Here is a 12781-nt window from a genome sequence, read left to right as displayed (position 1 = left end):
GTGCAGAACATATATCAGAGGAGCTGGAAGCTGATACAGGTGAGCTTTTGAGTGCAGTGGGGCCTGGCAGGGTAGAGCTGAGTGTGGCACAGCAAACCTGTCCCACATTGGAGGGTCTCAGACAGCAAGCTGTCAAGCAGCAAAATGGGGATGTCAATGACAGCCACAGAGTTTACTGGGAGAATAATCTCCCCTATACTGAAGCAAAGGACCCTAAACCTGGTGCCACCAGGAAACTGGTCATCCCCTTTCAGTACAGGGAATTCCTCCTAACTCTTGTTCATGACATTCCTTTGGCTGGGCAATTAGGCCAGAGTAAAACATGGGACAGACTTGTTCCACATTTTTACTGGCCCCATATGTCAGAAGGCACAAAGGAGTTTTGTCGCTCCTGTGTCACCTGCCAAGCCAGTGGCAAGACTGGTGGCACCCCAAAGGCCCCCTAAATCCCAGTGGTTGGGGTGCCCTTTGAAAGGGTAGGGGTTGATATTGTTGGCCCCCTTGGCCCTCCAACAGCTTCTGGCAATAGATTAATCCTTGTGGTGGTGGACCATGCCACAAGGTATTCAGAAGCTATCCCCTTAAGAACCACTACAGCACCTGCAGTGTCAAAAGCTCTCCTGGGAATCTTTTCCAGGGTGGGTTTCCCTAAGGGAGTGGTGTCAGACAGAGTTAGTAACTTCATGTCTGCATACCTCAAAGCAATGTGGAAGGAGGGTGGTGTTACCTACAAGTTCACCAACGCTTATCATCCTCAAACTAATGGAATGGTTAAGAGGTTTATTAAAACTCTCAAAGGCATGAATATGGCACTCTCTGAAAAACTCAGAAGGAGATGGGATGTCCTCTTGCCATGCCTCCTGTTCGCCTACAGGGTGGTATCCCAAAATGGAGTGGGCTATAGCCCCTTTACACTCCTATTTGGTCACCCTGTTAGGGGTCTCCTTGCAATTGTTAAGGAGGGTTGGGAACAACCTTTAAAACCTCCAAAGCAAGACAGCGTGGACTATGTACTTGGCCTGAGAAGTAGAATGGCTGAGAACATGAAAAAGACCATTAAAAACCTTCAGGCCAGCCAAGAACTTCAAAAGCAATGGCATGACCAGAAGGCTGTACTGACAGAGTACCACCTAGGACAGAAGGTGTGGGGATTGGAGGCTGTGGCCCCAAGAGAACTCCAGGACAAATGGAGTGGACCCCATCTAATTGTAGAAAAGAAAGGTGAGGTCACCTATCTGGTAGACCTGGGTACTGCCAGAATCCCCTTAGGGTGCTTCACGTCAACCGCCTAAAGCCTTACCATGACAGGGCTGACTTAACCCTGCTCATGGCTATGGATGAGGGACAGAAAGAAGAGAGTGACCCGCTCTCTGACCTCTTCTCCAACACTGAAGCTGATGGTTTAGGGGAAGGAGTAGTTCTTGCAGACTGCCTTACTGCTGAGCAGAAGGAAGACTGTAAAAATCTCCTTGGTCAGTTTTCTGAACTCTTCTCACTCACACCTGGTACAACTACTTGGTGTGAACATACAATTGATACTGGAGACAGTTTACCTATCAAAAGTAAAATTTACAGGCAACCTAACTGTAAGGAAATGCCTCCTTGGCATGGTTACCCCATTACTTTTTGTCTTTTGTTGATGCTAGTTATGATTGAAACTGTGATGGGACCCTGCTAACCAGGCCCCAGCACCAGTGTTCTTTCCCTAAACTGTACCTTTGTTCCCACAATTGGCACAGCCCTGGCACCCAGATAAGTCCCTTGTAAATGGTACCCCTGGTACCAAGGGCCCTGATGTCAGGGAAGGGCTGCAGCATGTCTTATGCCACCCTCTGGACACCTCACTCAGCACATGCAAACTGCCTCACAGCTTGTGTGTGCTGGTGGGGAGAAAATGATTAAGTCGACATGGCACTCTCCTCAGAGTGCCATGCCCAACTCACACTGCCTGTGGCATAGGTAAGTCACCCCTCTAGCAGGCCTTACAGCCCTAAGGCAGGGTGCACTCTACCATAGGTCAGGGCATATGTACATGAGCACCATACCCCTGGAGTGTCTACGCAAAACCTTAGACATTGTAAGTGCAGGGTAGCCATAAAGAGTATATGGTCTGGGAGTTTGTCAAACACGAACTCCACAGTTCCATAATGGCAATACTGAAATCTGGGAAGTTTGGTATCAAACTTCTCAGCACAATAAATGTACATTGATGCCAGTGTGGGATTTATTGTACAATGCACCCAGAAAGCATCTTAGAGATGCCCCCTGAATACGAGTCCAACTCCTAGTGCTAGGCTGACCAGTTTCTGCCAGCCTGCCACAACCAGACGTGTTTCTGGCCACATGGGGAGAGTGCCTTTGTCACTCTGTGGCCAGGAACAAAGCCTGTACTGGGTTGAGGTGCTTCTCACCTCCCCCTGCAGGAACTGTAACACCTGGCGATGAGCCTCAAAGGCTCATGCCTTTTGTTACAGCACCCCAGGGCATCCCAGCTAGTGGAGATACCTGCTCCTCCGGCCACTGCCCCCACTTTTGGTGGCAAGGCTGGAGGAGATAATTAGGAAAACAAGGAGTCACCCACCAGTCAGGACAGCCCCTAAGGTGCCCTGAGCTGAGGTGACCCCTGCCTTTAGAAATCCTCCATCTTGAGATTGGATGATCCCCCCAATAGGATTAGGGATGTGCCCTCCTCCCCTCAGGGATGAGGCACAAGGAGGGTGTAGCCACCCTCCAGGACAGTAGCCATTGGCTACTGCCCTCCTGACCTAAACACACCCCTAAGTTTAGTATTTAGGGGTGACCCAGAACCCAGGAAATGAGATTCCTGCAACCTACACAAAGAAGAAGGACTGCTGAGCTGAAAGCCCTGCAGAGACAACAGAGCCGACAACTGACTTGGCCCTAGCCCTACCGGCCTGTCTCCAGACTCAAAGAACCTGCACAGCGAAGCATCCGACAGGGACCAGCAACCTCCGAGGACTCAGAGAACTGCCCTGAACCCGAAGGACCAAGAAACTCCCGAGAACAGCAGCACTGTTCAAAAACAGCAACAACTTTGCAACTTTTTTGCAACTTTTAAAGGACACACTTTTCCCGCCGGAAGCGTGAGACTTCACCCTCTGCACCCGACGCCCCCGGCTCGAGCTCCAGAGAACCAACACTGCAGAGAGGACTCCCAGGCGACTGCGACCTTGTGAATAACCTGAGACAACCCCCCTGCACCCCACAGCGACGCCTGCAGAGAGGATCCAGAGGCTCCCCCAGACGCCTGGACCAAGCACTGCACCCACAGCCCCTAGGACCAAAAGGAACCGAACTCCAGTGCAGGAATGACCATCAGGCGACCCTCTGCCTAGCCCAGACGGTGGCTGGCCCGAGAAGCCCCCCTGTACCCTGCCTGCACCGCTAAGAGTGACCCCCGGGTCCCTCCATTGATTTATACAGAAAACCCGATGCCTGCTACGCACACTGCATCAGGCTGCCCCTGGGCCACCGAGGGTGCGTTTTGTGTGCTTGTTTGTGTCTCCCCGAGTGCTCTACAAACCCCCCCTAGTCTGCCCTCCGAAGATGCAGGTACTTACCTGTTGGCAGACTGGAACTGGAGCACCCCTGTTCTCCATAGGCGCCTATGTGTTTTGGGCCCTCCTTTGACCTCTGCACCTGACCGGCCCTGTGTTGCTGGTGCGGTGACTTTGGGGCTGCCTATGTCCAGGAAGCTGAACTTGTAAGTGCCTTACTTACCTGAAAAACTAACCAATACTTACCTCCTCCAGATCTGTTGATTTTTGCACAGTGTCCACTTTTAAAATAGCTTATTGCCATTTTAACCTATACTGTGTATGTTAATGCTCTAATTCAAAGTTCCTTACTTACCTATGTGGAGTACCTTGAATTTTATGTATTTACTTCAAATCTTGAATCTTGTGGTTCTAAAATAAATTAAAATATATTTTTCTATATAAAAACTATTGGCCTGGAGTTAAGTCTTTGAGTGTGTGTTCCTTATTTATTGCCTGAGTGTGTACAACAAATGCTGAACACTACCCTCTGAAAAGCCTACTGCTCGACCACACTACCACAAAATAAAGCATTAGAATTATCTAATTTTGCCACTATCAACCTCTACGGTGAACCCTTGGACTCTGTGCACACTCTCTCTCACTTTAAGATAGTTACACAGAGCCAACTTCCTACACTGACCATGTCAGAGATTGCATAAAATCAGAAGTTCAGAAACTTTTAGACCTTGGAGTTATTGAGGCTTCTGATAGCTCTTGGGCCAGCCCAGTGGTGCTTGTCCCCAAACCGCATAGCAAAGAAGGAAAGAGAGAAATGTGGTTTTGTGTGGACTATAGTGGCCTTAATACAGTAACCAAAACTGATGTTCACCCTATACGCAGGGCAGATGAGCTAATAGATACACTGGAATCTGCCAAGTATCTAATCACCTTTGATTTGACTGCAGAGTATTGGCAGATGAAAATGTCAGAGGATGCTAAAGCAAAAACGTCATTTTCTACCATAGGAGGGCATTATCAATTCACAGTTATGCTCTTTGGTTTGAAAAATGCACCCGCCACTTTTCAGAGGCTGGTGAATACAGTTCTCCAAGGTTTGGTAGCTTTCAGTGCATCATACTTCAATGATATTGCTGTATTTAGCTCCACCTGGGATGACCACCTGGTCCACCTCTGGAAAGTTTTGGAGACCCTGCAAAAAGCAGGCCTATCTATCAAGGCTTCAAAGTGCCAGATAGGCCCAGGGAAAGTAGTTTATCTGGGCCACCTGGTAGATGGGGAACAGACTGGACCACTACAGGGGAAGATTAAGACCATTATGGGGTGGGCTCCCCCTACTACACAGATCCAGGCCAGAGCCTTCTTATGTCTCACTGGGTATTACAGGTGGTTCATTAAGAACTATGGCTCCATTGCAGCCCCTCTTAATGACCTCACCAGTAAGAAAATGCCTAAAAAGTTATTGTGGACAGCTAGCTGTCAGAAAGCTTTTGAGGAGCTTAAGCAGGCAATGTGCTCTGCACCTGTCTTGAAGAGCCCAAACTAATCTGAAAAATGCATTGTTCAAACAGATGCTTCTGAATTAGGGGTAGGGGCTGTACTATCACAACTTAACTCAGAGGACCAGGATCAACTTGTTGTTTTCATTAGCAGGAGGTTGACCCCTAGAGAAAAGCGTTGGTCTGCCTTAGAGAGGGAGGCCTTTGCTGTGGTCTGGGCACAGAAGAAGCTGAGACCCTACTTATTTGGGACTCACTTCATTGTTCAGACAGACCACAAACCTCTATTATGGCTTAAACAAATGAAAGGTGAAAACCCTAAATTGTTGAGGTGGTCCATTTCCCTACAGGGTATGGACTTTACAGTGGAACATAGACCTGGGAATACCCACTCCAATGCAAATGGACTCTTCAGATATTTCGACTTAGACAATGAAGACTCATTTGGGCATGGTTAGGCTTATTGTCCCTCGTTTGGTGGGGGTGTGTGTAGGAAAGTACCATCTTTCTTGGCATGTTACCCACAATTTTACCTGTATGTCAGTATGTTTTGCCTGTCTCACTGGGATCCTGCTGGTCAGGACTCCAGTGCTCATAGTTTATGGCCTAATGTGTGTTTCCGTATAGCGCTTGACTGTGTCATTGAGGCTCTGCTAATCAGAACCTCAGTGCTTATGCTCTCTCTGCTTTTAAATTTCTCACTATAGGCTAGTGACTTCATTTACCAATTTCAATTGGCACACTGGACCCCCCTTATAAGTCCCTAGTATATGGTGGAGACCTAGGCACTCATTAGTATATCAATTTTGTATAGAAAAGACTCTGGCGGACGATGCAAGTTAATTGTATCATTAATTTAAACATTCACTGGAAATCTGAAAATTCTGTGATTTTTTACAATGGACCGTGCTAAATTGGCAGCTGATCTGTTTGGTGATTTGGGATCTATGCAGACTGCACACTCTTCCAATACGAACAACGGAGCCGGGGTTGGACTAAGGGAAAAATTCATTAAATTAGAGAGGCTAAAGAAGCAGGAAATTTCCAAGTGGTGGGATGGGGCCACATTGAAACACTATGTTAAACTTAATAGGATCCCTAGGGGTTTGAGATCTCATATATTCCCCACATTTGATGATTTGGACCCGGATCTATTAGACAATTGGGAACAAGAATTGATTTCGAGTTCTATGAAACTGATGAACATTTTAATTGAAAACTCTGAAAGGAAAGTTAACAAATTACAGCAGGAGATTCAAACCTTAGAGACTGAAATTAAAGACATGAACATGGAGGAGGCTACCTCTAAGAATTATGCAATTCTAAATGAAATTGTGAGTCAACACCAATTAGAGGTCACACGGAGGAAGTCTCGCAAACTTAAGCGGGATGAATTAGATTATATGAGAGGCAGAGTTTTTACCTTTTCACGCAGATATGACTACTTAGTTAAGGACACTGATTGCAGACTGGTTCGACATTTGGGCTCGCAATCATCACTTAGCAACATCTCTGCTAAAAATAGTGAATCTAGTGAGGTCTCTAGCATTTCAGATCAGGATGCTCCTAACAAACAGGGAGCAATTTCTTTTTTAGCCGAAGTACAGAGAATCCGGCAACGACAGAGAGAAACAAACAGACGTACAGAAGACCCCGCAAAACAAGGAGAAGCAAGAGAGGGGGGGCAAAAAGAAATCAAAGTAGGGGTTCAAACCAGATCTTGGAACAGGCGGAAATGAGTGATAATAACAGTGGGTCTATTACCATTGTTAACCTATCTAATTTTGAACTTTCCACACATGCTAATACACTACTTACTAAGGGACTAGGGGCCATATTTATACTTTTTGACGCAAAACTGCACTAACGGCGTTTGCCGTCAAAAAAATTAGCGCCGGCTAACGCCATTCTGAAGCGCCATGCGGGCGCCGTATTTAATCAATGACGTTAGCCGGCGTTAGCTGCCGGCGCTGCCTGGTGTGCGTGGAAAAAAACGACGTACACCAGGCAGCGCCGGCGTAGGGGGATATGGGGCTTGGGCGTCAAAAAATAGGGCAAGTCAGGTTGAGGCAAATTTTTCGCCTCAACCCGATTTGCGCCATTTTTTTCGACTCCCAACCCCCATAGAAATGACTCCTGTCTTAGCAAAGACAGGAGTCATGCCCCCTTGCCCAATGGCCATGCCCAGGGGACTCCGGTCCCCTGGGCATGGTCATTGGGCATAGTGGCATGTAGGGGGGCACAAATCAGGCCCCCCTATGCCACAAAAAAAAAAAAAAAGGACTTACCTGAACTTACCTTAATGTCCCTGGGATGGGTCCCTCCAGCCTTGGGTGTCCTCCTGGGGTGGGCAAGGGTGACAGGGGGTGTCCCTGGGGGCATGGGAGGGCACCTCTGGGCTCCTTCAGAGCCCACAGGTCCCTTAACGCCTGCCTTTTCCAGGCGCTAAAAAACGGCGCAAAAGCGGGCGTACGTCATTTTTCTTGACCCGCCCACTCCCGGGCGTGAATTTTGCCCGGGAGTGTAAATACGGCGCACATGCCTCGGAGTCAATTTTTTAGACGTGAACGCCTACCTTGCATATCATTAACGCAAAGTAGGTGTCCACGCTAAAAAATGACGCAAACTCCATGGACTTTGGCGCTAGACGTGTCTAACGCCAAAGTATAAATATGGAGTTAGTTTTGCGTCGGAATTGCGTAAAAAACAACAACGCAATTCCGGCGCAAACGGAGTATAAATATGCCCCTAGGTTTCTGCCCGGCTAGTTCCGGCGATTTTCAGAAAATCAAAATTGATTTTTTTAAATATGTGAGGAGACTCAAACTTAAGAAGTTTTTTAGTGCCTGTAATATTATGGACAGGGACATCCTCTCTTCTGTTAATAAAGATTATCACTCTCTTTCCATTAGGGACATACATGATACAGCGGTATTGCTCTCCATTACAGACTATGAACAAGATCCTACTGCAGTCACTAAGATTTTGGAAGACTTGGATGTGGTGTCAGAGACTAGAACAAGTGGCTTGAAATCTAAATCAAGATGGACACCTGCTCTTAGTGGGGGCAATAGCGTAGACACCTTTTTCAAACTGGTGTGGCAGGATATTTTAAAGGTTGAGAGTAAAAATAAGGCTCACTGTTGGAAGCAACATTACAATCTGACTCAGAATGAACTGGAGTGTCTTAAAAGCTTATGTGCTTGTGAAGACATCACTATAAGGGAAGCTGATAAGGGCGGTAATATTGTGATTATGAACACCTATGATTACAATCTAGAGATATCAAGACAATTAGAGGATCCTGCCTGTTATGAGCAAATTCAGTACAACCCTATACCTGCTCTCTCTAATAAGATCAATACATTTCTAAAATCTTGTTTTGACCAATGGCTATTGAGGGAAGATGAGTAGCTATACTTGCAGGTTTTCAGACCGAGATTTCCCTGTCTCTACACGTTACCTAAAATTCACAAAGATGCTTGCTCAACTCCTGGTAGACCGATTGTATCTGGAATGGGGGGCCCAACGGAGAGGTTGTCTGAGTATGTTGATATTTCTTTACAGCCCTTTGTTAGCAATCTCCCCTCGTACATTAAGGATACCAAACATATTCTTGGTATCCTTAGCGATATCACTTGGGATCAGGGTATGACATTAGTGACGTTAGATGTTACCTCACTGTATACTAGTATTGATCACGATCTAGGTATGACAGCTTTACGTCACTTTCTATACAGCCAATCGGCCAGTCTATATGGACACACCAACATGGTGCTAGATATCATCAGACTGATATTGGATAACAACTTCTTTCTCTTCAAAGACAAATGGTTTCGTCAAAAGAGAGGTGTAGCCATGGGATCTCGCTTTTCTCCAGCAAATGCGAACTTATTTATGGGGTTTCTTGAACATAAATTGATATGGGGTCCGGAAGCACAAACATGGAATTCCTATATACTCTTCTGGGGTCGATATATCAACGACTGTATCATGATTTGGACTGGGGACACTAACCAACTGAAGGAGTTTGTTGAATTTTTGAACTCCAACCATTTCAACATAAGGTTCACTTGGGAATACAGCAAAACAAACATAACATTTCTTGATGTGGAACTTTTTATTCTTCATGATAAAATTGAGAGTCGTTTACGTAGGAAAAGTACAGCGTGCAATTCAATCCTGCACGCTAGTAGCGCACATCCGCGACACCAAATCTTCTCTATTCCCTATAGGGAAATGATACGTGCTAGAAGAAATTGTAGTGTGGAAGCGGACTTCATTAAAAAATTTCATGATATGTCAGCTAGGTTTAAATCACGGGGGTATCCTGTTGGGGTTTTGGAAAAAGCATGTAGTAAAATTAGGTGTGTATCCAGGGCTGATACCTTAAAACATAAAAACAAAGTATCAGACAAACACATCAGGTGTGTAGTTGATTATACTCCTGCCTCAATGGCTTTACAAAAATGTATGAGTAAGTATTGGCATATACTTAAAGCAGATACAACTCTCAAGGACCAGATTTCCAATTCTCCTATTTTTACTTTTCGTAGGGGTAGAACTTTAAAGAACATTTTATGTCCAAGTTACCCTAGGATATCCCCACAGGATAATTGGCTCACGACTCGTAGTAAGGGATTTTTTAAATGTGGCCGGTGTGGGACGTGCAAACTCAGCAGATCCGGTATCTCTAATTTTGACAGTCTGATGGGAGATACATTTTCTATCACCTCCCACATCACATGTGATAGTCGTTTTATTATATATATGATAGTTTGCAAATGTGGTCTATATTATATTGGCAGCACCATCAGACCCCTCAGAGTCAGAATCAGTGAGAACTACAGAGCCCTCATACATCGAGATGAGCGTTATCCCATTGTTACACACATGAGTTATTGTCCTAGTCAGATGGACAAGTGGACCTTTGAATTCTTTGGCTTTGAGACGGTTCATGCTAATCCACGTGGCGGAAACAGGGAATTACAATTAAGGAAGAGGGAATGCCAGTGGATTCTCAAACTTAGAGCGGTAGAAATGGGGCTTAATTCAAATTACGAAATGGAATACTTTTGGACTGATGTAACACGATTACAGACACTACTGTTATTTCATTATTGTGTTTATATCTATGTATGGGTCTTCTCTACTCCAGCAACTAATAGTGTATATTAGAAAATTGTAAAGGACAGCTACTCTATTTGTTAGATACCATGGATTGCATATATACTGCGATATAGTCATATCATTCCTATGTAATTTTTTCTTGATTATACAGCCTTCTCCATTTGCTGGTGCTGGATTATCACACTGCCTTCACGATTTGTTTAGTGGACACTGACTGTTCTAGATATAATTGATTTGTCGCTACCCGGTCTGTCCTGTGAGACAGGGGCCAAGGCACAAGTGTTCTTTTGACTTTCTTATCCTTAGATATAGATATACCATTACCATGGGATATATGTAAATTTTGGATTTATATTAGGAGATAATCGCCTATTGGTAGATTTTTGCAAAATGAGTAGTATAGTGATGATATTGATCATTTTTTTGTTTTCTTTTCGTGCTTCTGAAATGCTTTACTCTTATGAGTGTTATACTAACTTTGTTTCGATTTCCTTTCGCTACCAACGTACGATTCATTATAGCAGACGCAAACCCATTAGTTATACAATAGCTGGGGAATAATTAAGGATGGTTTTTCTCCCTCTAAGATGGCGCCCGCGAGTTGCCGATCATTTGAGATGTATTTTTTTGATACGTACGGTCGCATTTTCTAATGTTACGCTTGCCGGATAATGGGCAGACTTATAAGGAGTTAGATTCTTGCATAATGAGTAGCGTAGTGATGATATTCATCATTTTTACTTTTGTGGTTTTGAAGTGTTTTACTTTTACAAGTTTTATACTATTGCCGTTTTACTCTCTTTCGTTACTAACGTATGGTTTGTTATAGCTGCCGCAAACTCAATAGTTACATAGTAGTTGGGGAGTAAGTAGTGATGGACTTTTTCCTTCCAAGATGGCGCCCGCGAGTTGCCGGTTAGTTGAGCTGTATATTCTGACACGTACGGTCGCGCTTTTTAATGTTACGCGCGCCGGCTAATGGGCGAACTTAAAAGGAGGCAGCGTAATGTAGACATGTTTCTTTGAAGTTCGGGTGATCGGAGCTGTGATTCTCGGCTCCGGTCTATCTTACATGTCTCCACATTAGAATCAGGTAATAAGACCCAAATGTACTGTTTTCTATGTTGTGAATACACTTGATATTGTGAGCGTTTTGGAATACAGTACTTTGCTAATTGGCTTTTTGGTACTATTTTCATCATTAGAGGCGTTGGGGATACTCCTTTATCTTCTTATGCAGCTATGGCTAGATGGCCATAAGCGGGTAGGTGTTCGGTATTAGTATTCGGTGCAGCACTTGGCTTTGATAGTTTTCTGCCACCTGGTATATCTCACACTTATTACACGTTTTATTTACAGAGTGGATGTTTGATATTATGTTTAAGAAGCTAGAAGTACTGACTTTACAAGCATTAAAATCGATCGAGGTATGACACAATGGGACTGGGTGGCTACTACTCAAAAATGTGGTGTGATTTTCGTTATACACTAGCTGCACTTTGGTCTTGTACCGTGTTGGGATAAGGATCACTGGTGATTTGTGGATTGGGTGTACACTTACGGGTAACTCACTGAGTTTGACTATACTGAGCATGTTTTGAATTTAATTTATACTATTGTACTATTAATTGGATATGTGTGGTTGGTGCCTTGGTCTTTCCCTTTCTCGCTCGTCATACAGTGTTGTGACGGTAGTGATTTACATGGTAAATCTTTGTGCTTATAGTATATTCACTATGCAGTCTCTGATTAGATTTTGATTGTACAATAATGAAGGGCTGATAACTGCCTTTTTCTGTCATGTTCTTTTGTTACGTCAATTAATTTCAGTAACGGAATGTATGTAAGGAATGCATTGTAATTCTTATTTGATACATATCTATATATCGTATGTTTGATGTTTTTTTCAGCCTTGAGAAAGTCACGGGGAGTACCTACTCCCATGACGAAACACGTGTTGGCTGTTTCAGTGTCACAATAAAGGATGGATTCGTCATTCAACATGATGTTTATTGGATTGTGTCAATTTTCAGATTTCCAGTGAATGTTTAAATTAATGATACAATTAACTTGCATAGTCCACCAGAGTCTTTTCTATACAAAATTGATATACTAATGAGTGCCTAGGTCTCCATTATTTACATTGTATATCTGTGTTTCACAGTTTTGGGGGTAGGGGAGATTCCCCAGAGGCCGGGAGCACCATTTGTGTAAATTTAAGTTGTCGTTCTTACTCTTGCTAGGGTATTATTGTGAGCGCTTCTTTTCCACTAATATCGCTCCCCATTGGCATATTCCCTAGTATATGGTACCTAGGTACCCAGGGCATTGAGGTTCCAGGAGATCCTTATGGGCTGTAGCATTCTTTTGCAACCCATAAGGAGCTCAGACAAACCCTTTCACAGGACTGCCACTGCAGCCTGCGTGAAATAACGCACACCTTATTTCACAGCCATTTTCACTGCACTTAAGTAACTTATAAGTCACCTATATGTCTAACCTTCACTTGGTGAAGGTTAGGTGCAAAGTTACTAAGTGTGAGGGCACCCTTGCACTAACAAAGGTGCCCCCACATAGTTCAGGGCCATTTCCCAGGACTTTATGAGTGCGGAGGTGCCATTACACGCGTGCACT

The sequence above is a fragment of the Pleurodeles waltl genome, chromosome 4_1 (genome assembly GCF_031143425.1).
Source record: "Pleurodeles waltl isolate 20211129_DDA chromosome 4_1, aPleWal1.hap1.20221129, whole genome shotgun sequence".
Taxonomy (NCBI): Eukaryota; Metazoa; Chordata; class Amphibia; order Caudata; family Salamandridae; genus Pleurodeles; species Pleurodeles waltl.
Note: the sequence above shows the minus strand (reverse complement) of the source record.